This window comes from Pongo abelii, chromosome 7 (genome assembly GCF_028885655.2).
Source record: "Pongo abelii isolate AG06213 chromosome 7, NHGRI_mPonAbe1-v2.0_pri, whole genome shotgun sequence".
NCBI classification, from domain to species: domain Eukaryota; kingdom Metazoa; phylum Chordata; class Mammalia; order Primates; family Hominidae; genus Pongo; species Pongo abelii.
In genome coordinates this window covers 139,112,184-139,139,145 of record NC_071992.2, presented here as the reverse complement: position 1 = coordinate 139,139,145, position 26,962 = coordinate 139,112,184, and the positions used below count along the sequence as shown (strand labels likewise).

The window sequence follows — 26,962 nt, the reverse complement described above, 5'->3', positions numbered from 1 at the left end:
AGGAGTCATTCTGCCACCCCAAATGCATCCCTCTCTCAGTCCCGTCGTCTGGTGACAATTATCCGTATCAATCCCAAGACAGCAGCTGAGCTTCCTGCACAATCCGGCATCTCCCCCATCCCCCGCTCCCGCTCCCTTGTCCTGTTCAGTCCTCTTGAATTTTAACTGTCAACTCTCCAGTGACAGACACAGCAAGCTTGAAGGGGAGGGAGGCGGGTGCTATTTATAATTCGGCGGCGTTCACCCTCAGAACACGGCCATTTTTTCCAGGCCGCCTGCCAGAGGCCCACATTCCCCAGGCTCTATATATGGGCTTCTCTGCAGGCCCCTCTGGCCATCTCCTCGCCTCTGAGGGGCCCAAGGCAGCCTGGCCAGTCAGAAAGGCAGGGCCAGCTCTGCTCCTCCCTGGCCTGCGAGGAGGCCACAGCCAGCCCCACAGCCTGGACTTCCTCTGGGACAGAGGACAAGAGTCAGGGAGCCTGGGGGTACTGATCTGACAGGGACTGGAGAGCAGCCGGCTTTTCCCCCTGGGTTTGAGTAAGAATGGCAAGGAAAAAAAAATGTATTCTTGCTATCAAACATTAGATCACCCCTTCTTTTTGCCAAGTGGTTTTCAATTGTTTCCATCGTGATGTGACTGAGGTCCACGGCAGTCTCGCCAACCCCTGAGAGCTCTGAAAGCTGGATTTATGGACGCCCTTAGCTAGGCAGATGGGAGAGGAGGCCTGGGGAGGCAGGGCAGGCCAGCCAAGGCGAGGGCGTGGGGCTTTGGCCAAGCAGATATTTTCTGCAGGCTCTCAGCTTTGATTAGCATATATTAAGGATACAGGAGAGAAAGGTGTCCGGCCTCTTGTGGGTATTTGGATGTAACCACTTCACTGCCTTCTGGAAGCCAAGCCTGGAGGCAAAGGAAGGGCCTGACCCAGTGGAGTGCCCCGTCTGGGCTCTCGTCAGCTTTGCCCTTTCTATGCCAATGCCTGTGGGGCCAGGCTGAGGCCAAAAATGAGCTGGGGTCCCCATTGAGCAGGACACCCCCTCCAATTTCATGAGGGCAATTCTACTTTGGTTTCTTGGATAGTGCCTGGAAAACCTCCTTAGGAACTGACTGCAGTGGACGCAGATGTGTCCTGGTCTGGCCACTTGAACATCGAGAACACTCTTGTTCCCTGGTCTCTGGTCATCTTTTTCTCCTCCTTTCAAACCAAGTTCAAGTCCTTCTTCTAAAAAGCCTTCTATGGCCATCTTTGTATCTCTGCCTGAGGACGGAGGGCATCTAGTATGAGCACGCATGCTGGGAATAACAGTATGGACTGCTGGCATGCTTACTCTATGCCATGTATTTAGCACGGAGCATCTCATAAGGCTCCCGTGGGAGAGTGCCATTCTGTAGGTGAGGAAACGGAGGTGCAGAGTGGTCAGGCAGCCTGCCCAAGGTGACCTCGTGGGTAGGTAGCAGATCCCAGTCTCATTCCCAGCCTCCCCACTGCAGGCACTGGCTCTTCTCAGTTGCCTGGGGTCTTCAGTGGTTACTTTGGGTCTAACCACTGTCTTCTCATGCACTGGCCTCCCATCTGTCCTTTAAGAAGGCCTTCAGCTCCTTGCAGATGGAGGCTGAGTCTTAATGCCTTCTCTCTTCGTTCTCTTCTCCCCTGAGCATCTAGAACAAACTAGACCCACAAAAAATCTTCACTCCTGTTATGGTCCTATGGCTAAGGACGCGGTCTACCTGCAAGCTTGCTTCTGCCTGAGATGGGTTCCCGATTCTCTCCTTTGGCTCCATGGCCTCTGCATCCCCCTGAGCAGCCGCCGTCCTCCATCTGTGGAGGTCCCAGCCATCCCTACAGTTACTGGTTTGCCTGTGACAAATATGGGACTGGCACTTCAGCAGGGAAAAGCAGCAGCAGGAGTTGATCAATTCCTAAGCAACGAAGATCCTGTTTTCATGCAAACGTCCTCGGCATTAAAACAAAAACAAATTCCTCACGGGGCGCGTCCTGGATGCCAAGTTTCATAGTAAGACACATTTTTAAAGCAAGGTTTTGTGCCTGTGTGAGAGACTAACAGGGAATGCGGGAGAGCCCCAGGCCAAGTGCTGTCTCCGTACAGATACACCCTCATTTAGGCCTCATGGCCACCCCTCAAGCTAGCCACAGTCAGAGCCTGATCTGAGGGGAGAGAAACTAGGCAGAGAGGGAGGAGGGAGCGGGTCCAGCATCGATCAGCTCTCAAATGGCAGCAAAGGGAGGTGACCGGGTCTGATTGAGGCTATGCTGTGTCCAACACAGACATGGGGATGAAACGTGGTCATATTCGCCTTGCAGACACGAGGGGTATGATTGTGAACATTTCAGATGACTATAGGCAAAATGGTTGTTTTTTTTTTGTTTTGTTTTGTTTTTTTAATTTTCCTTAGTGTGCTTTTCTCAACTCCAAATAAAGAGACGGATGTTGCCTGGGTGCCAACTCTCTCTTTACAAAAACCCAGTCCGACTGTAAATCTGGATGAAATGTTAGAATTGACCCAATGCCCTGCAGCGTATGATGCTTACAGAGTGCTCAGGAGAGTCCCTGACTCACTTGGCTCTAAACATAGTCCTGGATTCCTTGCCTCCGAAGCCAAGAGGAAATAAAAAGGGGGTGATGATGAGAAATCTTATGAGGCAAGCCAGGACCTTTAGGTTGAATGATAACAAGTGCCCTGAGCTTTGAAGAGGTGGGAGCACTGAGGGCCGAGCAATCTGGGAAGGCTTCCTGGAGGAGGGAGATATGCTGATTCCACTCAAGGATCTCATAATAGACAGCTTTGACCTGATCCTAGAGGAGCGGGGTGCCCACCAACACCAGCATCACCAGGCCATTGCCAGGGTCACCAGGCCTGCCCAGCAGTTACAGGAAAGTGTGCACAGGCCATCTAGCCTCCAGCTGGCTCCTGTAGCTTTGTCTTGTAGGATAATGGGTGTCCAAAGGCAGCACACTTGATGGGTTAGGGGCAGGGCCACACAGTTCACTTCCGGCAAGTGGCAGTCATCCCAGGACTGTGGTATTTTAGTGTGCAGGATCATCTGGCACTGTCCCCTTACTGCTGATGCCTTGCTCAAGGTTCATAGTGCAGCCAAGACTCCAGTTCAAACCTCCTTCTTCCTGGCCCTCTGAAACCCTCTTTGCAGCCCCCTTTTCCTATGCTGAGGAGGTAGTCCCTGGCTTCTGCATGTGCCCAGCAGTGCCTTGTGGGCCTGGGGTTGGGCAATACAGAAAGCATAACATCTGGTTGCAGCCTCCTCAAGTTGGCCTGGGAATCTCCCCAGTGCATTCCTCTTCCTAGTGCCTCATATGGCAACTGATCCTGAGTGGGCAAAGGTCTGGTGCTGGGCACAGTGAGTGGGCAGGTGGGGCAGGATAAAAGGGCCTATAAAGGGGACTTGTGGGAGCTAAGAGTGATAAGAATCAGCTAAGGAGGGTGTGGAAAGCACGCGGGCATTGTGTGCAGAAGACCTGGGCTGGAATCTAACACTGCGAGTACTCCCCAGGATCCGTATTCCTCTCTTTAGCCCAGGCATGCAGTTACATTACATTTTCCAACCTTCTTTGCAGTTAGCTATGATCACGTGACTGCATTCTGGCCAGTGGAATGTGTGTGGAAGTGATGTGGGCCAATTCCACGCCTGGCCTATAAAAATCCCCCACTTTTTGTTCTCTTTCTCCATCCACCATCTGCATGGAGAGCTCCCAGGACTAGAGGGAGAAAAAGCCACGAGAGGGAAGGAGCCTGGGTCCCTGAATCACTGTGTAGACTGCCTGCCAAACATACACCCTGAATTGTTATGGCAATAACAAATAAACTCCTAATGTGTTAAGCCATTTAAATTCTGGGGTTGTTACAGCTGTTAGCCCAGTCTGACTAACATAGCCTCTTAATAGGCTTTAGATAAGTTTCCTAGCCTCCCTGAGCTTCAGTTTCCTCATCTCTAAAATGATAATTAGAAAAATCTTTCTGAAAATGACTGAGCTCATATTTGTAAAGCTCCTACAACTAAGGCTGCATATGACTTTTGTAAGCCCTAGGCACTTTCGTTTTGTAGGTGCCTTCCTCTATTAAAAAAAAAAGAATAACTAAATAAAAATGAGGCTTTACAACTGTATCAGTATAAAGATGGACATAAGACAGATTCATTATTGGGACTCACTTGAACCCAGGAGGCGGAGGTTGCAGTGAGCCAAGATCGCTCCACTGCGCTCAGCATGGTGACAGAGCAAGACTCTGTCTCAAAAAAAAAAAGATAGATTCATTAGATTCATTATTGTATTTATTATTACGGGCATACTTTGGAGCTACTGAGACTTCAGTTCCAGACCACTGCAATAAAGCAAGTATCACAATAAAGTGAGTCACATGAATTTTTTGATTTCCTAGTGCAATGTTATGTTTACACTGTACTATAGTCTAATAAGCAACAGCAGTACACATAAAAAAATGCACACCCTTCATTTGAAATATTTCACTGTTAAAAAATGCTAATAATCATCTGCCCCTTTAGCCTTTTGATGGTGGAAGGTCTTGCCTTATTGGTGATGATTGCTAACTGATCAGAGTGGTGGTTGTTGAAGGCTGGAGTGGCTATGGCAATTTCCTTTTTTTTTTTTTTGAGACGGAGTCTTGCTCTGTCACCTAGGCCGGAGTGCAGTGGCTCTGTCACCCAGGCTGGAGTGCAGGATCTTGGCTCACTGCAACCTCCACCTCCCGGGTTCAAGTGATTTTCCTGCCTCAGCCTCCCTAGTAGCTGGGACTGCAGGTGTGCACCACCACACCTGGCTAATTTTTGTATTTTCAGTAGAGACAGGGTTTCACCAGGCTGGTCTTGAACACCTAACCTCAGGTGTTCCATCCGCCTCAGCTCCCTTAAGTGCTGGGATTACAGGGCATGAGCCACCACGCCCGGCTGGCAATTTTTAAAAATAAGACAACAATGAAGTTTGCTGCATCGATTGACTCTTTAACAAAAGCTTTCTCTGTAGCATGCGATGCTGTTTGATAGCATCTTACCCACAGTAGACATTCCTTCAAAATTGGAGTCAATCCTCTTAAACCCTGCGGCAGCTTTATCAACTAAGTTTAAGTCATAGTCTACATCCTTTGTTGTCATTTCAATAATGTTCACAGCATCTTCACCAGGAGTGGATTCCATCTCAAGAAACCACTTTCTTTGCTTATTCATAAGAAGCAAATCTTCATTTGTTCAACTTTATCATGAGATTGCAGCAGTTCATTCACATCTTCAGGCTCCACTTCTAATTCTAGTTCTCTTGCTATAAAACACAGTATCTGTGAAGCGTGATACAGCGAAGTGCAATAAAATGAGGTATGCCTGTATTTATTATTTTTATATTTGATTTTATATTCATTATTCTTATATTCACTTTTTCCCTTCTGATTTTAAGAGCAATAAAAATGAGCATTTTCTGGGCCCAACAAAGTATCACAGACTCTAGGCACTGTGCCTATTGTACCTAACAGAGAAGCCGACCCTGTCCACTATAGTGCCTGGCCCATGGTGCATACAATAAATGGGAACTATTAAGATTTGTATAAAAATAATAACAGAAAGACAGGTGTGAAACAGCAACAAATGATTATAAACCCCTTTCATATACCTCATTTCCTCCAACCCTCACAACCACTGTGTAAGATGCTTATCATCTATATTTTCTGATGGAAAAACGAGACTCAAGGAGATTAAGCTGTGGGCTCAAGAAAGGCAGGAACATCTAACACTCGGTGCCTATGTTGGACACAATGCTCCACACCTCTCTTACTTTATCACTGCTAATTTTCCCAGACCTAGGATGAGGTAGGGATTATGTTTTTATCCCCATTTGTGATTAAAAAAACAAACTGATGCCAGGGACCAGTGGCTGAGCTGAGAACTAAACCCACTTCTACTGGGTACCCCATCTAATGCTAACTCTACCACCTGGTCTTTCCATTTATCAATAGCTGTGTCAGGAGAATTGAGAGATGGCAGTGTCTACAGAGGGTGTCAGACACCCCAACACCTCCTTTCATGAGCTAGAGAAGAACCTGCTCAGGGCTGAGATCCAAACACATTATGCCAGATTAAACTTGTGCTTTCTCATTCTCCACCCAAATGTCCTCCTTGGAAGGTTTAATTATAGTGACTTCTATTTTCTTGTAAATAATCACATCTGTCATAACTGATCTAACTAATCCAAGGCTCCAAGTTGGCAGTCTTGGTGGCCTGAGCCAATGTGTCAATTATGCCAAGTAGGCTGTGAGCAAAAGTTGCGTGAAATGGAAGAGAGAAAAATAATCACAGTCATATAGATGGTGAGGACCAATATGTGCTTTTTCACAACAATAATATCTACATGAACTCCTAAATGTGGCCAGTGGGTGTCAACCCTTCAGCAATCCAACAGCGAAACAGATGCAGCCAGCTAGTTCCTGGAGAATAAAAACAATCTTTTCAGTAGAGAGCCAATCCTAGCAACTGGCTTATTTAATATTTTTTGAGTCTAAGTAGATACCCCCAGGAAGCTGCCTTGGCTCTTTATGCATGTGGGCTTTCATGATCTGTTGCCTCTGGGAGTTGCAAAGGCTATATTCAGAGTGCAGCTGTTCAGCCAGTGTAGATTAGTAGTGCGAACTTTGGGTCTGGATTGGGGTTCCAGTCTTCTCTCTCTGTGAAATTTATCAGTAGTATGACTAAGCAAATCATTTAGGCTTCACCGATTCATCTCAGCTTTCTCATCTATAAAATGTGGACAAGAATGTCTACCACTCAGAATCCTTGGAGGACTGAATGATGTAATGACTGTATGTGATAGTCTGTTGGAGAGAATAAGCACTACATAAATGCCAATCATCATCATAATTAGCAGATTAGCATATACAGGTTAAGCATCCCTAATAAAAAATCTGACATTCAAAATGCTTTAAAATCCAAAACTTTTGAGCACCGACATGATGCTCAAAGGAAATCCTGAGTGGAGCTTTCCATTTTTTGGATGTTTGGATTAGAAATGCTCAACTGGTATGTATTCAGCAAATATTCCAAAATTTAAAAAAATCAGAATCTGAAACACTTCTGGTCCCAATCATGTTGGATAAGAGATATTCAACCTATACTGAGTCCTGTTTTCAATCCATGGGATGGCTTCTTTCTCTACTCAAATAACAGCAAGTGGAAACACTCATGCTCTGTGTCAGAGAGGGGATAAGACATGGCATCTACTTGGCGACTTCTTTCATGGGAGGTGTCTGAAAGTCATCATGCCAGTCAAGCTCTGAAAGTCTTTGTGTCTGATGGGAAGCTATAAGGGAGGTGCATCTTTCAGGTCACAACATAGGAAACTGAAAGGCGGCTCTGATGCATTCCCCAGACACCCATGGGAAATGGACACATGCTCTTGGCTATGACTTTCAGAGTAACCTTGGGCACAGGGCACGTTAGCTCATCTTTCTTGCTTCAGTTTCCTCAACTGTAAAATGAGGGTAGCAACGGTACCTACTTCTTTTTTTTCTTTTTTTTTTTTTTGAGACAGAGTTTCACTCTTGTTGCCCAGGCTGGAGTACAGTGGCACAATCTCGGCTCACCACAACCTCCGCCTCCCGGGTTCAAGTGATTCTCCCGCTTCAGCCTCCCGAGTAGCTGGGATTACAGGCATGTGCCGCCATGTCCGGCTAACTTTTGTATTTTTAGTAGAGACGGGGTTTCTCCATGTTGGTCAGGCTGGTCATGAACTCTTGACCTCAGGTGAACCGCCCACTTTGGCCTCCCAAAGTGCTGGGATTACAGGTGGGAGCCACTGCGCCTGGCCCAGTACCTACTTCTTAGAGTAGTGGTAAAGAATACTTAAACTATCACACTTCACCAGCTTACAACAGGGCCAGGCACATGTGAAGCAATCAGTTGGTATCAGTATTTACTATGACTGATGTCACCGCCATGTCACCGGTCAATGGCCTTCCTTCCCTCCTCCAGGATTTACTAACATACATGTTTAATGTGTTAGCCTCTCTCAGGTTTTCCACATTAAACCTCTTCCTAGGAAGGAAATACTATAGTTAACATAGAAGATCTGACAGCAAAGCACAGTGTTAAGAGCTCCAGGATCTATATCTGAATCTTCAAGAGAGGCCCAGAGTCACCTCCTTCAAAAGAAGTTCATTTCTGGAGCAGAGACATGAGAAAAAGGGTTCTGGACCAAGAATCAGGGGACCCGAACCCTAGCTCCGTGCCATTTTTCCCACTCTGTGGCCTTGGGCAAGTTGCTTCCCTACTCCGGGTATGAATTTTCTCAGCTGTAAAATAAAGGGGGCTTTTGGCAATGCATCTCAGTGTATTCACGTAAAGAAAGGGATAATAAGAACAACAACTGTCACAGAGTTGCTACGGGGTCTGAACCACATAACACATCACTCTGAAAGGCATGAGGTCTTTACCATGGCCCATAAGGCTCTTTTCCATCTGGCTCCCACATCTCCAGAACGCATGGCCCTTTCTGCTGCACACATCGGACTCCTCGCTTTTCTCACACCCCTCGGGCACGATCCCACCTTAGGGTCTTTGCACCAGCTATCGCTCTGCCTGGAATGCTCTTTCCCCAGAAAGCCCCATGGCTCACTCCTCCACTTCCTTCGAGTCTAAGGTTACTATTGTTTTTCTATAAAAATGACCGCTTTCTAGCATGGTCTATGATTTCCTTACTTATCATGGTTATTGCTTACTGTCTGTCTCTCCTCGGGCCAAAAATGTAAGTTCCATGAGAGAAGGAATCTCTTTCTGTTTTGAACCCAAGAGCCTGAGAAGAGAACCGGGTACAAAACAGGTGATCAACAGATAGTTGGTGATTTACTGAATGGATGCACGAAGAGCACTGATACACAAAGTGAGTGCTTATTAAATTCTTGGCAACCTTCTTAAATGTGAAAGGGTGATTCTTACTCCTCACACATTTTCTTTCCACGAGAAATGGTCTTTACATAAATGCTCTGGATCTGTTACCATCCCACCTTCCTTCTCTTCCCCCCGAAAGTGAAGTAAAGGACTGATTGGCAGGTGACGGCCACTCACGGACCATTTCTCAACTCAGTTATTCTCCTGCAAACATCACAGATGGGCTTTCTTTTCTGTTCTGTCTGCCCCTATCAGATGGCAGCAGTGGCCTTGCCCCTGGGTAAGTGTGTCTGGTTTCCAGGCTCCCAGTTCCCCTTGTCGGGTTCTTCCATGGCCTGGATGCAAGGCAGGGAGCATTAGAAAGACCACAAAGCTAGTGAACCTGCATCATATTCTCTAGTCTGGTTCTAACAGTAACAAAGTAGATTTTTTTTTAATTTTATTATTTTTTGAGACAAGGTCTCGCTCTGTCACCCAGGCTGGAGTGCAGTGGTGCAATCTCAGCTCACTGCAGCCTCGACCTCCTGGGCTCATGCAATTTTCCCACCTCAGCCTCCCTAGTAGCTGGGACCACAGGCATGTGCCACTACACCCAGCTATTTTTGTATTTTTTTGTAGTGATAGGGTTTCGCCATGTTGCCCAGGCTGGTCTCGAACTCCTGAGCTCAAGCAATCCACCCACCTCAGCCTCCCAAAGTGCCGGGATTACAGGTATAAGCCACTGCACTCAGCCCAAAGTGGATATTTTGATTTCCACCTGTTCAACTCCTCTTTCTGTCTCCATTGATTCTGAACCTGGTCAGGTAACAGGGCTCTGCCATTTACTGACCCCTAAAACTCTAACATCAAACATTCCCAATTTTAAAAAGTAAAACTTTTGGTACCCCCTGGGTCCAGGTTGTCTATAATCCCGGCCACTCCCTTTTGACATGCTAGTCTGTGGATATTCCATTTCACATACAACACTCCTTGGAGTGCCCATTTTGATGGGCACGACTCTGCAGTGAGGTTTGTGACACCAGGGGAGAGGGGCTGCTACTGGCTGGACACCATTCTGCTACCGATGCTGTTAGTAAAAAGTGTATACACATCCTGCCCCTCTCTGCTGGCCCTTCCAGGACCTGCCATCCACAGAGCCTCACCCACGCAGGACGTGACACCTCAGGGCCGCGTTTCCTGCTCATGTGGGACTTGATACTGTTCTCTGAATTGCTGCATTTGCTCCATTCTTCTTGTCTGCTGAGATCTTTTAGGAAGCTGTATCTATCATCCAACATGTTCACTATTGCTCCCAGCTTCACGTTATCTCTGACCACAGTGAAATGACAGTGACCACTTACTGAATGTGTACAAGATCTCAGGTACTGGGCCAAGCATTCTCCCTACATTGTCGCATTTAATACTCAAAACAAGCCAAGGAAGCAGGGGTTACTACCCCCCATTTTACAGAAAAGGAAACTGACGTTTATAGAGATGAAGGGCATTTATGTGTCACTGCAGCTCATAAGTAGCTGTGCCAGTTCTTAAGCCCGCACACTGGACGGCCTCTAGGGCTGGCACTTAGGTCTTCATTTATGCCATTTATTAAGCTCTTACTCTTTGCCAAACTTTGTGCACAATGCTGGATTTACATGATTTCTTAAGAGGCTTTAAAAATATATATATATTTTTAGCAGACAGATACATGCCCATGGTCAAGAAATCAAGCACTATAGGGTCTTATAATGAAAACCATCATCTTCTAATGAAAAGTAGCCCTCCACCCCCTCTACCCAATCCCCAGAGTCAACCTTTTCTAACTCCTTCTGAAAACTCATAGAGACCTCTCTAACTACAGGATTTCTTGTAAGCTTCAAACAATTTGAATGATGTAGATAACAGTGATAATCTCCCTTTACAGATGATGAAATGGCAGCAGAGTGGCCTAACGTCACATAGCTGGCATGGGGGCAAAGCCAGGATTCAAACTCACTTCTGCCTCTGTCCAGGTCCTGCTCTTACACTTCAAGCCCCATGCGTGACAAGTGGGGCAAGGGTGTGGCTCGGGTCCCCTCAGGCACATTGCTTTCTTGGTTGCTTGTTGTCTAAAAGCACTCACAGTGGACATAACTAAATACCAGCGTGGGATTATGCAGAAGTGAGTTTTCTTTTCCCTGTGAGGTTAGTTTCCAATTCCTCTTTCTTCTTTTTTTCTTTCTCTCTTTTTTTTTGTTCTTTTGAGATGGAGTTTCACTCTGTTGCCCAGGCTGGAGTGCAGTGGTACAACCTCGGCTCACTGCAACCTCCGCCTCCCAGGTTCAAGCAATTCTCCTGCCTCAGCCTCCCCAGTAGCTGGGATTACAGGTGCCTACCACCACGCCTGGCTAATTTTTTTGTATTTTTAGTAGAGACGGCGTTTTGCCATTTTGGCTAGGCTGGTCTTGAACTCCTGTCCTCACATGATCCACCCACCTCGGCCTCCCAAAGTGCTGGGATTACAGGCATGAGCCACTGCACCTGGCCCCAACTCCTCTTTCTAGTGTCTTCAGGTTTGTCCTTCTCCAGCCACTGCAGACATCTCCCATCTCTCTGTTATGATGTAACTGCCAACATCACTTCAGGGGCTGAGTCTCCCGGGCCCTTCCATTCCTTTCCAAGAACCTCACAGCTTCTGGTCTCTCTTCCTGTTAGATGGAACTGATGGCATTTGTCACCATCTCTGTTAGGAGGTTGCAAAAAAGACCAATCTCTTCCAGCTTCAGCTTTTATAAAAAATGAGTCTCCCTTTGTTTTGTGACTATAGCTATTACTGGAGAAAAACTGCATGCAGCACAAAATGAAACAACATTGACAATATTTGTTAATTGTCTAGCTAGCGTTATGGAGCTCCAACTCAAACTAGTCAGGTTCAAATCTTGGTAAGGGCATTCACTTACTATCTTTGGTAATCTGACAGGTCACTCTCCTCTCTGTAACGGATTCTTCAGCTGTAAATCTGGAAGGAGTGTGGTGAGAATTATGGATTATAAATAATGAATTACATGAATTAACCACTGTGCTTTGAACTCTCCTGACCAGAGCCAGTGCTCTATATGCTATCATTACTTACTATTTGATATGGTTTGACTGTGTCCCCACCCAAATCTCAACTTGAATTGTAGTTTCCATAATTCCTACATGTCATGAGAGGGACTCGGTGGGAGGTAACTGAATCATGGGAGCGGTTACCCCCATGCTGCTGTTCTAGTGATAATGAGTGAGTTCTTATGAGATCTGATGGTTTTCTAAGGGGCTTTTCCCCCTTTTGCTCGGCGCTTCTCCTTCCTGCCATCATGTGAAGAAGGACGTGTTTGCTTCCCCTTCCACCCATGATTGTAAGTTTCCTGAGGCCTCCCAAGCCATGCTAAACTGTGAGTCAATTAAACCTCTTTCCTTTACAAATTACCCAGTCTTGGGTATGTCTTTATTAGCAGCATGAGAATGGGCTAATACACTATTATTGCTGTTGTTTAAAACCCTGAAGTTGACCTGAGGCATACATATATATAAATTTGGTGCTCACATCTAAGTGGAGTCAAGACTGAAATGATCATTAATCTCTTAAAAGTATTTAAAGGCATAATTATTAGCCCCATCTTATAGATGAGGAGATAAACTGAAAAAAGGTAAGTGACCTGCCCAAGGTGACAGGATGGTTCAGAGTTAGAAGCAGGCACTAAGCCCATTTGAACTCTCCCAATAAGGCTGGGTGACCTTGGACAAGTTGCAATATCTCTCTCTGAGCCTCATTTGTAAAATAAAAGGGGTAAAGCTGAGACCTCACCTCTACCATTCTCTAATAAAGAGGGAGTAAGCACAGCAGTTAAGAGACAGTGTCTAGAGTTAGGGGTCTTCCACTTACCACCTGGGTGGCCTTGAGCAAATTACTTATTCTCCCAGTGCCTCGGTTTGTTTATCTGCAAAATGGGTCTAATGGCAGTATCCACCCTAGAAGGTGGTTATATATCTCAGGAGAAGGCCTGGCACATAAAAGCTCACAGTAAGCATCGGTTCTTATTCCTGATTTGTATGTGGCCAGCCTGGCCTCCAACACCCTTGGTCAGTCCTAAGCTCTTTGCTCATCACCCACCACTCCTGACCCAGTGCTCAGGACATAACACGTGTTTTCCAGAAATCCCTGGTCAGGTGGGTTGTAGGCAGAGTGTTAAATTCTCTGTCTAAAGTAAAAGGCTATCTCCAAGTGCCTAACACTTCAATTTGAAAGGAAAACTCTATTTTTCTATTTCTACCTGTAACGCTGATTACAGTGTTTTTGCTTTTCTTCCCATGCAGTGTGGAAATCCTGAATAAATGTCAAAAAGAGTTCCCTGAGTCAACAAATATGTAATATTATTAAAACTGTTAGGAATGAACCATTTCCTCCATTACCAGAAGCTTAAAAGGATAATATTTTCAATTTCATTGTTCAATAAATACATTATTCAGGGCCCAAGTGATGTTGATATAATTTGTGGTTAATAGGTCAATGGTTCATTCATTCAATTGGAAAATACCTGCGCCTGCCCAGTAGGAGCCAGGCATTGTCCCAGGCTTTGATGATCCAATAATGACAACAGCAGCAGCAGCTGCAGCGAAAATAGCAGCTCCCACTCACCAAGGGCCCCTTCCACTGTCCACCCTTCTCCACAGTGTGGATTGTCTGAGTGCACATCCTCGCTCTCCACCCTCTACCAGTGAGCTCTACCAGTGGGATGAACTGGCATGAGATCAGAGGGTCTAAGGATGGAAGGTCTGGGTATCTGTCCCCACTCTTCCTCCCCTATTATCACACCTAGAGAAAATTACTTAATCTTTCTGTGCCTCAGGCTTCCCATCTGTGAAATGGGGCAAACAGTAATACTCCATAAATGAGGCTGACATGAGTTACTGTGCTTAGAATAATGCCTGGCCATAATTGGCACAAGGTAAATGTCAGCCATGTAAAATGACTATTCTTCAGTGTCATATGGGACAGTCACTCTCCTACAACTACACCTCGCTTGAGTTTCGGTGGCCACCCTTCGTCTTGACCTTCAGGCCTAGGGGAGGTTGGACTTTTCAGCTGTTGTGAGCCTGGTGCTTCCCTTTCCCTTACTGGCTTTGCTTAATCCTGCACTCTTCTCTGTAATCAGGCCCTCCATTTACTCAGTCCTTGCTACTCTGTGTGTACCATCTCTTTCCTGCTGGGACCCTAACTCTGGTGACTGCACACACCGTGTTCTAGGCAGTGTTCATGAGTTTTCTGTAATGCATACAAATTGACCCGGGCAGATGCATTCCTTTTCTGGATTATAAAACTTGTGATGACTTTCTCAGATCCCAGGTTTCTTCTTGTTTTTCTAGTGGCTCTATTGGGTAGGGGCCAAGAAACTCCACAAATGCCCCTGTAAAGGAAGTCTTATTGGGTCCATTTCTACAGATAGAAAAACTGAGGCACACAGTTCAACCTAAGCCCCACAATTAGGAAGTAGTTAAGCTGAGTTTCAGATTCAGGCTGAGCTTTCATTCCCAGGCCTTACTTTAATGCCATCGAAAGTGACTCATTCATCCTTGATTTCCTGAAAGCTTGCAGGTAAGTAAAAAGGCAATTACAGTCGTGTGTGTGTGTGATGATTAATCTGATAGGAATAAGAACAGGAAACTGTGCAAAGGCCAAGCTCACCTCGGAACTAGCGATGAGAATGGGAGTTAGAGAAGGCTTCCCAGAGGAGGTGATATTAACCAGACTCAAGAAAGATGGGGCACTATTCTGGCAACAAGGTAGACGAACTGGAATATGCAAAGGTTTAGAGGGAAGAGGGAAAGAGAGAAAGACTTTTTTTTCCAGGACCTACAAGCAGTTCAAAAATCCCAGAGCAGAGAACTCGAGGCAGGGGACAGGGAGGAGTAATGACAGAGCTGAGGCCCGGTCCCAGTGATGAGGAGCCACAACTGCTGGGCTGAGGAGATGCAACTTAGAAATTTCGATGTCGATGTTTGTAGAGAGATGATGCCTATAAGGGCCTGCTCTGGCAATCTACCCACGACAGCCAGCTCCGTTAGGACAGAAGCTCTCACGTTTCATTTTGAACTTTTAAACCTGGCATGGAGCTCTGTGTACAACAGGTGCTCCATAAGTGGGACTGACAACTTTTTAAAAAGAAAGATCTTCATGAGGTGTTCCTTTAGTCTGTAGTAGATGCTATGGCGCTGGCCCATGTCCCCCTGTTGTTCCCACCTCAGTGCACACTGGCCTCACTTCTAACTGTCGGTACCTGTGTTTCCTTGCTGGGGTAGGGGGTCACTCAGATTTTCAGTGGCCACTTTGTTCCCTACATACCAGGCCCGAAGTATGGGAGAATGACGCCCCTTCAGGGAGCAGCCCATGGCCAGTGACTGATGGGAGTTGGTGAATAGGTTCCATGCCCGTCTCAATACTCAGGTGGAACAGCACTGAGGTGTGTGATCTGTGCTGGCACCCAGAGCTCCCCACTGTGGTCACCTGCTTGACAATGCTCTATTTCCTGGCTTCCTTCTCTCCAGATCTCACTTGCTGCCGCACCTCCACCCCCACCCCCACCCCCACCCCCACCCCCACCCCCACCCCCACCCAGAGCTTCCTTCGCTTCTCACATAAACTATTTGCACTTGAAGCTTTGCCTAGGGGTCTGCATCTGGGGAACCCAAACTAAGACAGCCTGATTCTTAGTGTCACAGAATGAAAGAGTTTAGATGAAGGGACTTCAGAGGTAACCTTCCAGGGGCAGGAACACACATTGAGTCTACAGCTGGGGGATGGCTGGGGCTGGGTGTATGCTACGCACGTATTGAGGCAACAGAGCGGCCGCTGTGTGCACAACGGAATCCATGGCCCTGTGTTCTAGTTTCAGCTCTGGACACGGCATTGTGTGTTGGAAAGAATACAGGCTTTTGAGCGAGACAGACCTGGGTTTGAGTCCAGGCTGGGCTACAGATAAGCAGGTAACCCCAGGGGAGTTAGGTGATCTCCCAGAACCTCAGTTTCCTCAGCTGGGAAATGGTGCAGAGTTGTGATGATGTTCAAGTGTGAAAATGCAAGTAAAACACCTCACTGGGAGAGACTGGGCTCCTTTCTTGTGTCTTTTCAGGCACTGCTTATTCTACATAAGCTTTTTGCTTATTCTACATAAGCTTTTCTAACTGCTTTTTGCATACCTCCAGCCCAGCAATTCTTTCACTATACGGGCCACCTTGTGCACCTGCCTATGTGCCTCCCAGGTGACCAGAAACTCCCAGAAGATAGGAGCCAGGTTTTCCTTATCCTTGCCTCCCCAGCATTCAGCACCACACCAGGCATTTACCAAGCACTTAATCAATGTTTGTTGAATGAATGACTGAATAAATGGGGCCGGGCGTGGTGACTTATGCCTGTAATCCCGGCACTTTGGGAAGCCGAGGTGGGTGGATCATTTGAGGCCAGGAGTTGGAGACCAGCCTAACCAACAAGGTGAAACCCCATTTCTACTAAAAATACAAAAATTAGCCAGGCACAGTGGTGCACGCCTGTGGTCCCAGCTGCTTGGGAGGCTGAGGCAGGAGAATCACTTGAACCCAGGAGGCGGAGGTTGCAGCAAGCCGAGATTGTGCCACTGCACTGCAGCCCGGGTGACAGCAAGACTCTGTCTCAAAAAATAAATAAATAAATATATAAATAAATGGACAAATAAATGACAAAAATGAAAGAATCCCTACAAACATCTACCAGTGATGATGGGTTTTCTGCAGTATTTGTTCATTCATTGAATCTTATGGTACTGAGTCCTTGCCAGGCACCAGGCACTATTCTATGTACTGACCAAAGCCCGCCCTGGCCCTCCATCTAATGGCTTCTCCTCTGGGGGGAGACAGCAGTGAGTCTCAAACAGGCCGCCCAGCAGGCTCACCTGGGAAACATCTCTAATGTGCACCCATATTCCAGAGATTCTGATTTAATCATGTGGGGTGGGGCTGGGCATTGAGAATTTCAAAAGCTCAGGTGAGGATAATGAGCTGCCAGGGGGAGAACTACTGGGACCAAGAGAGAAAAAAACAAGACCATTTCAGAGAGTGAAGAAGGCTGTGAAGAACACAAAACGGAGGGTGTGATTTAGTCCAGGGGTTCTCCATGGGGGAAGAGGAGATTGGGACTGTTTCATCCCTGAGGGCACATTTGACAAAATCTGGAGACAGTTTCGGTTGTCACAGCTGGAGGGGAGGTGCTGCTGGCACGGAGCTGGCAGAGGTCAGGGATGCTACCAAATACCCTATGATGCACAGGACAGCCCTTCACGAAAGAATGATCCAGGCCAGAACGGGCTGAGATAGAGTAATCCTGGTCTAGAGAGGAGGCAGGGTGTGCTTCAGAGAAGGCGTCTTGGTGGAGGTGACAGGAGACCTGACACTGAAGAGGCAAGACATGGACTCCACCAGTGAAAGCCTGCAGGAGGAGCAACAGGGAGTGGCACGTCCGAGGTGGGGCCAGGGCCACCATCATGGTCCCTAACGAAAAGGTGCCACGTAGTGACACTGCCAAGCCTGGCTCACACCACTACTACCTCAGTGGGAGCTGTTTGTTAGGGGTAGGGTGGGGAGAGGGAGGGGGAAATCTGGCTGCGTTTGCTTTGCTGCTTTCACTTGAGTCCCCACCCTCGTTCCAGGCTCAGAACAGGAACAGGGGATGGGGAGGGAGTTTCAATTGGGGTTGACCACTCAGACCTCGCCACCAGCACCACCTGTAGGGGTACTTCTTCCTTATTTCCAAAAACATCTCCTGCTGCCACCCGCTGGTCCTCTAGAGCTCTAACTGGGGGCTGGGCGGGGTGGGGTGGGAGTGGGGGCGGTGGGATGCAGGGGAGCATTCTCGGGCGACAGCCTGTCAGCCTCCTCCAGCCCTGGAAAAAGTGACTTCCCAAGATAAATAGGGATGCCCAGAGCAGTAAATAAACACACTATCCCAGAGAAGGGTGGAAGGGCAGCCCCTGCCGGCCTTGCCCCCATCACGGACACAACCCATTCACTTTACCAGCCAGGTGCTGGGACCCAGAACACATCTCCTGCCCTGCTCCCCTGTCCCCTTTCTCTTTCCCTTTCCTGAACCTTCCCTGTAAATCAGTTGCAGACCCACTGCCTTGGTATCCCCTAGCTTGGACTAGCAGGGGCCATGCAGGCAGCCTGCTTGCTCAACACCATGTGGGCTTTCCACGGAAACGTCATGACAGTTCTGTGGGGGCAATCTGGGTGGAAAGGCAAGTCCTTACATACAAGGTCCAGAAAGGCCTGAATCAACAGGCTATGCAAGGGAGCTAGGGCAGCCTCGGGCCTCTGACAGCAACAGGTCTTACCTGCAGGAACCCTGGTACCTGGGGATGGGCAGAGTGAACCCAGCTGCAGACTGCTGAGAAGAAAAGTGACTTGAAGCCGGGCATGGTGGCTCACGCCTCTAATCCCAGCACTTTGGGAGGCCGAGGTGGGTGGATCACTGGAGGCCAGGAGTTCGAGACCAGCCTGGCCAATATGGTGAAAACCCGTTTCTATTAAAAAAATAAAAATTAGCCGGGCGTGGTGGTGCACACCTGTAATCCCAGCTACTTGGGAAGCTGAGGCAGGATAATTGCTGGAACCAAGGAGACGGAGGCTGTAGTGAGCTGAGATTGTGCCGCTGCGCTCCAGCCTGGATGACAGAGTGAGACTCTGTCAAAAAAAAAAAAAAAAAAAGGATGACTCCAGGAACTGTACAGCCACCTCCACTTTCTAAGTGGGGAAACTGAGGCCACAGAGGGGATAAATGACCCACCCAAAGTCAGCAGCCGTGGGTGGCTGGGCAGGGTGATCCCAGGTCTCCTGACCCCTGTCTGCATATGGAATTTCTCTCAGGCCTCATACTTATTCCAGTATCAAAGAAAAGTTCCAAGTCAACGCATCCAAACAGAAAGCCAGAGTGTCCGGAACTGGCAGTCATCTTCCTCCAGATGTGCGTTTAGGGCAAGGGAGGATATTACGAAATGTCTCTGCCTCTTTAATCTCTTTTTGTTTTGGAGATGAGGTCTCACTCTGTGGCCTGGGCTGGAGTGCAGCAGTGCAATCACGGTTCACTGCAGCCTTTACTTCCCAAACTCAAGTGATCCTCCCACCTCAGCCTCCCAAGTAGCTGGGACCATATGTGTGTGCTACCAAGCCTGGCATTTTTTTTTTTTTTTTGTAGAGATGGCATTTCACTATGTTGCCCAGGCTAGTCTCAAACTGCTGAGCACTCAAGCAGTCCCTCCACCTCGGCCTCCCAAAATGCTGAGATTAAAGATGTGAGCCACCGTGTCGGGCCCCTTAATCTCTTGACTCATCTTCTGAAAGGAAAACATCCCCCTGTGTTCCCAGGGTCCTCAGATATAAGCTCATGTCAAAATCCTGTTCGTGAGGACAGTTGTTAAGTCCTAACTTATGAAACTCCATGTCACAGAAAGAGTCATTATGGGAAATTTGCAGGAATATGTTTACTTAAGTAATTATTTTATTAAAATGAAAATTTGCCCAATATGCCCTGAGAATTTTATTACAGATACTTATAATGAAGTAGGTAATTAGCAATAAATGGTCTCTTTCTGCAAACCTAGAATTACGAATTTTTTCATGGGTTATTTTAAACCGCCAAACACTACAGAAAATGTATACCCTCTTCACTCATCGAAAGCCTTGATTTGCAGAGTTGAGTGTCTGCAACTTGGAACTAACAAAACTGATCACTAGCTTTCATGTGCCTTTTATGCTGTTAAAGTTATACATAAACACCTATATACTGTCAAGCAAAAGGCTAACAAATATTTAATTTTTGAGCTGTGCCATGTTTTGGCTCTGTGTGTTTGTATGTTTGCGTGCACGCGCACCTGTATACACAAGCCATAACTCCAGTTGTAGGTTTTGTTTTGACAACTCTTTCAGGCAAGCTCCCCACATGGTTTTGAAAGAAGAAAAACGTTCTTTGTTCTTTAGCTTCTGCTTCTGCATCCTCTCTCTCTCTCTCTCTCTCTCTGCCCCCCGCCTTGGGAAAATACATGGCTTTTCAGTGACCACAGCTATTCTTATGATTAAATCAAGCACTCGCTGTTAACCAGAATTTAGGGTTACTGATAACACATGTTGCAAAGACGTTTCATCAGTTGCCAGGACAAATTCCCAATGTGCCAAGTCTCCAAGTGCTTGCGTCCTGGATAAGTGTCACTGTGGGTCCATCAACACTGCCTGGCTCAGAAATTCCACAGGTATTTATTGAGCACCTACTCTGCACAAGGGGTGGCCGCTACAGCTCGGGGGCTCCACTATGCTGTCCAGGACACAGATACTCCCTTCCAGTCTTTGCAGAAGCCAGGGTTTGCAGGCATCGCACCAGCTTCCTTGCGGGGGCGCCTCACAGCAGAAACACTAGGGACGACCATGACGCTGGCTATAGCTACTATGTGAACCCAGGACACGGGAAGAGGGCAGGATGGGATGGGGGCTGGGATGAAAGGGACATAATGGTGACTGGTGTCTTCAGCCATCAAGGCCATCTGAACTGCAGGACAAGCTGACTCCTGCTGTACCAGATGAGCTAGGAGGGAGCAAAAAGCATTTTCTTCTCTCAAAAATAAATTTAGGCCAGGCGCGGTGGCTCACGCCTATAATCCTAGCACTTTGGGAGGCTGAGGCAGGCAGATCACTTGAGGTCAGGAGTCTGAGACCAGCCTGACCAACATGTGAAACCCTGTCTCTACTAAAAACACAAAATCAGCCGGGTGTGGTGGCGCATGCCTGTAATCCCAGCTACTTGGGACGCTGAGGCAGGAGAATCGTTTGGGAGGTGGAGGTTGCAGTGAGCTAAGGTCACACCACTGCCCCCCAGCCTGGACAACAAGAGCGAAACTCCATGTCAAAAAAAAAAAAAGAAAACTAAAAGAAAAAGAAAAAGAAAAGAAAAGAAAATGTAAATGTAAATGCCCATTACTCCTACAAAGCAAAGGCGAAGGGCTGAGAGTCAGGTGGACAGGACTCTCCTCCAGAATCTGGGAAAAAAGGATGCTTCCTGGACATCAGGATGCTGCCAGGTCACCTAGCCCAGGAGCTCCTCAGTCACAGAGGTTGAGCCCTCAGCCTTCCTCCATGGATTATCAGCGGGCTAAGAGCTATAACCAAGTCCTCTACTCCATGGAGATAATCAAGTCACAGCATTATTTTCTGGGAACAAAATTCCAGAATTTAAAACATAAGCTAAAAAAGAAAGTTGAAGTTCACCAAAAAGATATTTAATAGACGACTTCTCTGGATTCTTATCTCCCCCATTTTCACCTCCCCACCACCACCAATTTTAAATGATTAGCTTTGTCAGAGAACCTTGGATGAAATTCTAATACTAAAAAAAATGCAAAAAAAAAAAAAAAATTGTGGTGCACAAGCCAAAAACAAAGGGTGCTAGCCCAGGTTCCATGGCTACTTAGCGTTTGATCTTGTGTGTGTCATTTTCTTTCTCGTGATGGAGGGAAGAGATGCCACTGCCTAACCCACTGCCCTCAAACCTTGCAGCTGCGTGGGGAGATGAGGCTTGGCTGACTCTCTTGCCCTGCACACTGTAGGTGGTGATCAGGATCAAAAGAAGAGGCTTATGATCAAAAGGGCTGGGAGTGGTGAAACATTCTGTCATGCTCGCTCCTTCGTGTAAGTGTAGAGGAGGGGGCAGTGCTGTTTGTGTCACGGGTATGGTTTGTTGTTCTGGAGCGAGCTTTAACACGGGCACATTTTAAAGTAGCAGAGGAATCCTGGGCAATTCACAGCCTAGAGAGGGCCTCCATTGCCTCTCTTATAAAGCCCCAGGGGATTGGACTAGGTGATTCAAATGTTGGCTTTCATAGTGGTTGGCTGACTGTTCAACACAGGAACTAGTGCAAAATTGGTAACCAACAAATGCTTGGATGGTTAATCACAGGGTCAGTTGGTTGAAGAGGGTCCTTACTTTTCTTTCTTTTTTTTTTTTTTTTTTTTTGAGACAGTCTCGCTCTGTCCCCAGGCTGGAGTGCAGTGGCACCATCTCAGCTCACTGCAACCTCCACTCACTGCAACCTCTGCCTCCCGAGTTCAAGTGATTCTCCTGCCTCAGCCTCCCGAGTAGCTGGGACTAGAGGTGCACACTACCACGCCCAGCTAATTTTCATATTTTTAGTAGAGACAGGTTTGGCCAGGATGGTCTCGAACTCTTGACCTCCAGTGATCTGTCGGCCTCACCCTCCCAAAGTGCTGAGATTACAGGTGTAAGCCACCGTGTTCAGCCGGGTCCTTACCTTTTGAGCTGAGTCCATCTGCCTCATGCAATGTATTCAGAGCCAAAATTCCAATGCACCACCATTCCCTGGCAGGATGTGAGATCAACATTCTGCAGCTACCTTTAAATGATATTTTTAAAAATCAGGGAACTTCAATGGAGAATAAACAAGTCTAAACTGAATGCACTATCTCCCTCAGCACTGTAGGGTCCCTCCTGATCAGCATGGTGCCTGACACATAGCAGGGGCTCGAATATTTCCTGCAAGAATGAACAAAGTGTCCGGCATCCCTAATACTTCTGATATTCCTCGAATGTATAGGCGTAGCAGAATACCCAGAAAGCTTTCAAGCGCTGGCCTTTTCTGTATCCCCCAACATACTCGCACCCTCCAGTGCTGGGTTTAGAATCAGCTAGACCGGTCTGGCTCTGCCCCTTCCTCACTGCGTTGCTTCACCTCTCTGAGCCTCAGTTTCCTTTTCTATTCCATAGAGATAATCAGGCCTCTCTGAGGAGGAGAACAACAGGGGCTCCCTCCCAGAGGAGCTGGGTGGAGTATGCAGATTAATTAATCCGTGCAGTTCTGAGAATCAGCCTGGCACGCTGAACCCTCCTGGTAACTGTCAGCCATTAGCGTGACTATTGTTATGCTCAGTATCATTAGTGCTGGCAGTAATTAGAGGCTCATTAAATGTTAATTTTCTTTACGCCAGACTGGATGCTCAATGTAAAACCAAATTGTAATGGTATCCTACAAAATGTAAGAAAGGCAAATAGGCTGCAAAAGAAATTTTTTTTTTTAATGTCTGGGTGGCCGTTCAGAGCCCAGGACTGCTCCTCCACATCCCGTTGGGAGGGACAATTGAGCGCGGTCCTTAGCGTCAAAGACGGCACTGGACTAAGTGTCTGGAAGCTTCTGTTCAGGTCTGGGCTTTGCCCCGAAACTCTTTGTGGGCCTGGATTCAGGAATCCTGTTCGAGGTAAAAGGGAAACTGGTTGCCTTGCTGAGCGGAAGAGAAAACAAGGCACAATCCTTGCTGAAGCAGCACAGCCAGCCCAGGGTTCTCTGGGAAGAAACAGGCTCTACTGGCCCGATGGTCATGTGCTTCCCCCACAGTCTCCAGGCTCCTTGCAGCTATGCAGGGTTGTGTGAGCAGAAGTGGCAACTTTAGAAAGCGGGTACGTACCCCTTTCCTTTTCTCTTCCTCTCCTCCAGCAGCCTGAAAGCCAGTTGTTTCAAACGAAGTGGCTACAAAATTTTAGCAGCGTGGATCCCCAAGTCACAGCTTGGAGGAAAGCTGCCTTACAGAGCTGTAGTCCTTCAGTGGACTTCATGAAAGGAAGAAATAAACTCTGCCTTATGAAGCCACTGGGATATCGGGGTTTACCTGTCACTGTATCATAGCTTAGCCTAACCTGATTACTCACATATCTCATCCAATGCCTATCCCAGAGGTTTCCTGCACCTGAAGGAAACCAAAATACTTTTCTCCAAACTATTGAGGATCGTTAAGTGAAAGACATTGACAATGCCAAGGACCCCTGTGCCCAGCCTGCATCTGCCTGATGGGAGGACCCAAATCTTTCCTTACTGGAGACAGCACGGATTTAGCAGACCAAAGGAGGCACCAGCAGGCACCCGAGGAATCTGGGAACAGATTTTACTGTCTTCCCACATTTTCCCGCTTTTTCAAAGACTGGAACTGCTCTCTTCTTTGTCTTGTCACTATATAGGATTTATGGCCCTTTGTTAAAATACTATTTAAGCAAGGTCCCTTGTTAAAATACTATTTAAGCAAGGTCCCTAAGCCACCACATTGAGAAAGAAATACTTTTAAACTAAGGCCTCTCCCATGTGATGGGCAGAGCACGCATTAATAAACGTTTGGTTGTTTGTCTTCTGTTAATCTGACTTTTGTTTTCAGGAGAGCGTTTCCACAAAGAACCTAAAAAGGGAAAGAAAGGAAACTAGGTTTTCTCCCCTACACACAGTTGTTACAGAATGGTCTGCTATTCTATTACTTAAGCATGGGCGTGTGCACACACAAATATTAGACCGGAATCCTAAGCCCATTTTCCTATTACACAAGATGGCACACTAAGATTATTAAGATTTGGTAATCTTAATAATCCCACCATCCCACTGGTGACAAAACTGCAAGAGGACAGTGTCTTGAGGATGAGAGGCTGTGTTAGTGCCAAGGAGTGCCTCCAAAGGGAAAGGAAAAAGATGCTGCTGTTACTAGTTCCTGTTGTGCGGTCTCTCATAAGCAAAATCTTAAACTCTAGTGGGGAAGACAGGGCCATTGTCTACATATCCTACTTGCTAAGGACTTATTCTTTTTTTTTTTTTGAGATGGAGTCTCGCTCCATTGTGCAGGCTGGAGTGCAGTGGTACGATCTCAGCTCACTGCAGCCTCTGCCCCCTGGGTTCAAGCGATTCTCCTGCCTCAGCCTCCCAAGTAGCTGGGATTACAGGCGGCTGCCTCCATGCCCAGCTAATTTTTGTATTTTTAGTAGAGACAGGGTTTCATCATGTTGGCCAGGCTGGTCTCAAACTCCTGACCTCAGGTGATCTGCCTGCTCTGGCCTCCTGCTGGGATTACAGGCGTGAGCCATTGCGCCTGGCCTTAACACAGAATCTTTATGTCCTTTACATAACAGTCCAGTACTGTGACAGGGCAAGTATATGGGATCAGATGTCACTCAGACCTGGCTTCAAATCCCAGCCCTGCCTTTTACTGTGTAACTCAGGCAAGTTCATTTCTTTGAAGCCTCAATTTCCTCATATGTAAAATGAGTATAAAAATTTCTACCAAAGGGGGTAGTTGGGATTAAATAATATAAAACAAGGTATAGTATACAACATGCTTGGTTCAATGGCTGACACTTAACACATTTACATCCTGCCTTCCTACTACCATGAAATAGCATTTGGTCTCAAGTTCAGACTCTATCAAAAAAAAAAAGTTTACTATTGGAAGTACCAGAAAGATCCTGCAAGGACAGCTGTGATATTGCTCTGTGTGTCACAAAGGAAGGTGGAGATGGTGCTCCCAAGAGAAAACAAGGGATAAGGCCAGGCCCAAGGGAGGAAGTGGACCCAGCTTGCACCCAGAGGCCAGGTGTCTTACAGACAAGGGAGCAGGGCTAGGCCAGGGAAGCAGGTAGGTTGGCCAAGATAGGCCAAAAGCACCTGAACTTGGGACAAAGCTGGCATGGGATAGACACTGCCTTGACCGCTTCCTGTTACAAAATAGTCCAGTGACAGTCCTTCCAGGCTGTGGCAATGACCTGCCACCAGGGGCAGCAGCGAGCAGCAACTCATTCTGCACCTGTGCCAACCCAGGAGCATAGAACTCCCTATAGGCTGTAGTGACAGAGCCACTTCCTCATTCATATAACAATCCAGTCATTCCACAGACATTAATTTTGAGCCTATGAAGTGGGCCAGCCCTGTGCTGGTGCTGGGAACACAGAGACAAACAGGAAGCTTTCCCTTGGGGTGGAGTAGTGGCTCATAGTATTTCAGGGATGCAGATGTACAAACAGATAAAAATCCATCAGCTAAGATTTCTAACAGGTTATTTCCATGGTACCCTGGCCTCTTAGAGGAGAGAACAAATATCTCTAGAGTAGAAAAAAGTAGGTTTTGCTAAACTTGGGGATAGTCTTTCTGGGAAGAAGGAACTACAGGAGTCTTTCTTAAGAGAAAGAATGAAAGGGGAGAGAGGACAGTGCATTTGGGGTTCAGGGGTCAGTCTGATATGACTGAAGTGTGGGGTATGTGGAAGAAGTGGAAGGCTTTAGAGCAAAACATGCCTGGTGGGTAGAGCTCCGCTCTCAAAGAGCCACCATGCCAGGGTCAGGAATTTGGACTTGATCCTATGGGTCAGAAATTACAACTGGAAGTCTGTAGTGGACTGGAGAGTCCATTAAAAAATCTAAATATCTTTAGACTGGAGATATGCTCTCTAGTCTGACCCACTCCCACTGCTTCCTACTATTCTACACTTGACCCCGTCACTCTTTTATGCTACCTGCAAAGCTCTTGAAAGCGTTTGGGTTTCTGACCCCTAGGAAAGCAGTGACCAGGAGAGGTTTTTAGGCAGTTAGTGACACATGAACAAATTTGGTATTTTAGAACCTCAGTGGCGTGGAGGAAGGGAGAGATTGGTGACAGATGACACAACATGTATTCCTTCCAATAAGACTTCCTCCTTCCCTCTTGTTAGAAAAAAAAAAAAAAAGAAAACAGATGGAAAAAAAAGTCGACTCTGGAAGACTTTCCATTCACTTTCGTGCAGTTAGGACCAACATGATGTCACACTCCTATTTCAACATACCCAGACTCTCTTTTCTTGAATTCTGTGTATCAATATAACAACTATTTATTGAGCAACCACTCAGTGAAAGCTGGGTACTCAGGTGCTCAGGTGGCAGGGGGTCAGGGTACGGAGGTGAGAATCAAAGCATAAAGCTCCAGAGTTCAGCAAACTCAAGGACTCATCATGGCACCACATGTACGATGACTGGTGGATAGCATAAGACAAAAGGTATCTCCCAACAGGGGACCCTACAGCACAGATGGCCCACACTCAGGGTGTGCCAGCAGGCGGGTGCCAGGACATGGTGTGTGCACAGGGCTGGGGAGAGTGGCAGTAGGAGGTCTGATGCCATTGGTCCCATGGCCCTCACAGAAAGCAGTCTTTCCCAGAGGCAGGGCCCCCCAAGCTTCTGCGATTAAGAG

General features: G+C 47.1%; 1 protein-coding gene across 5 annotated transcripts in view; it reads right to left on the bottom strand.

Moving 5' to 3' along the window:
* The window catches only part of ZHX2 (zinc fingers and homeoboxes 2), a 194,558-nt gene that overhangs the window by 155,164 nt on the left and 12,432 nt on the right, over nt 1-26,962 (bottom strand). For 2 of the 5 annotated variants that reach the window (XM_024250598.3, XM_063726320.1), the window contains exon 2: nt 22,232-22,333. The gene's annotated coding sequence lies outside the window, so the exon portion shown is untranslated. 5 annotated transcript variants of the gene reach the window in all.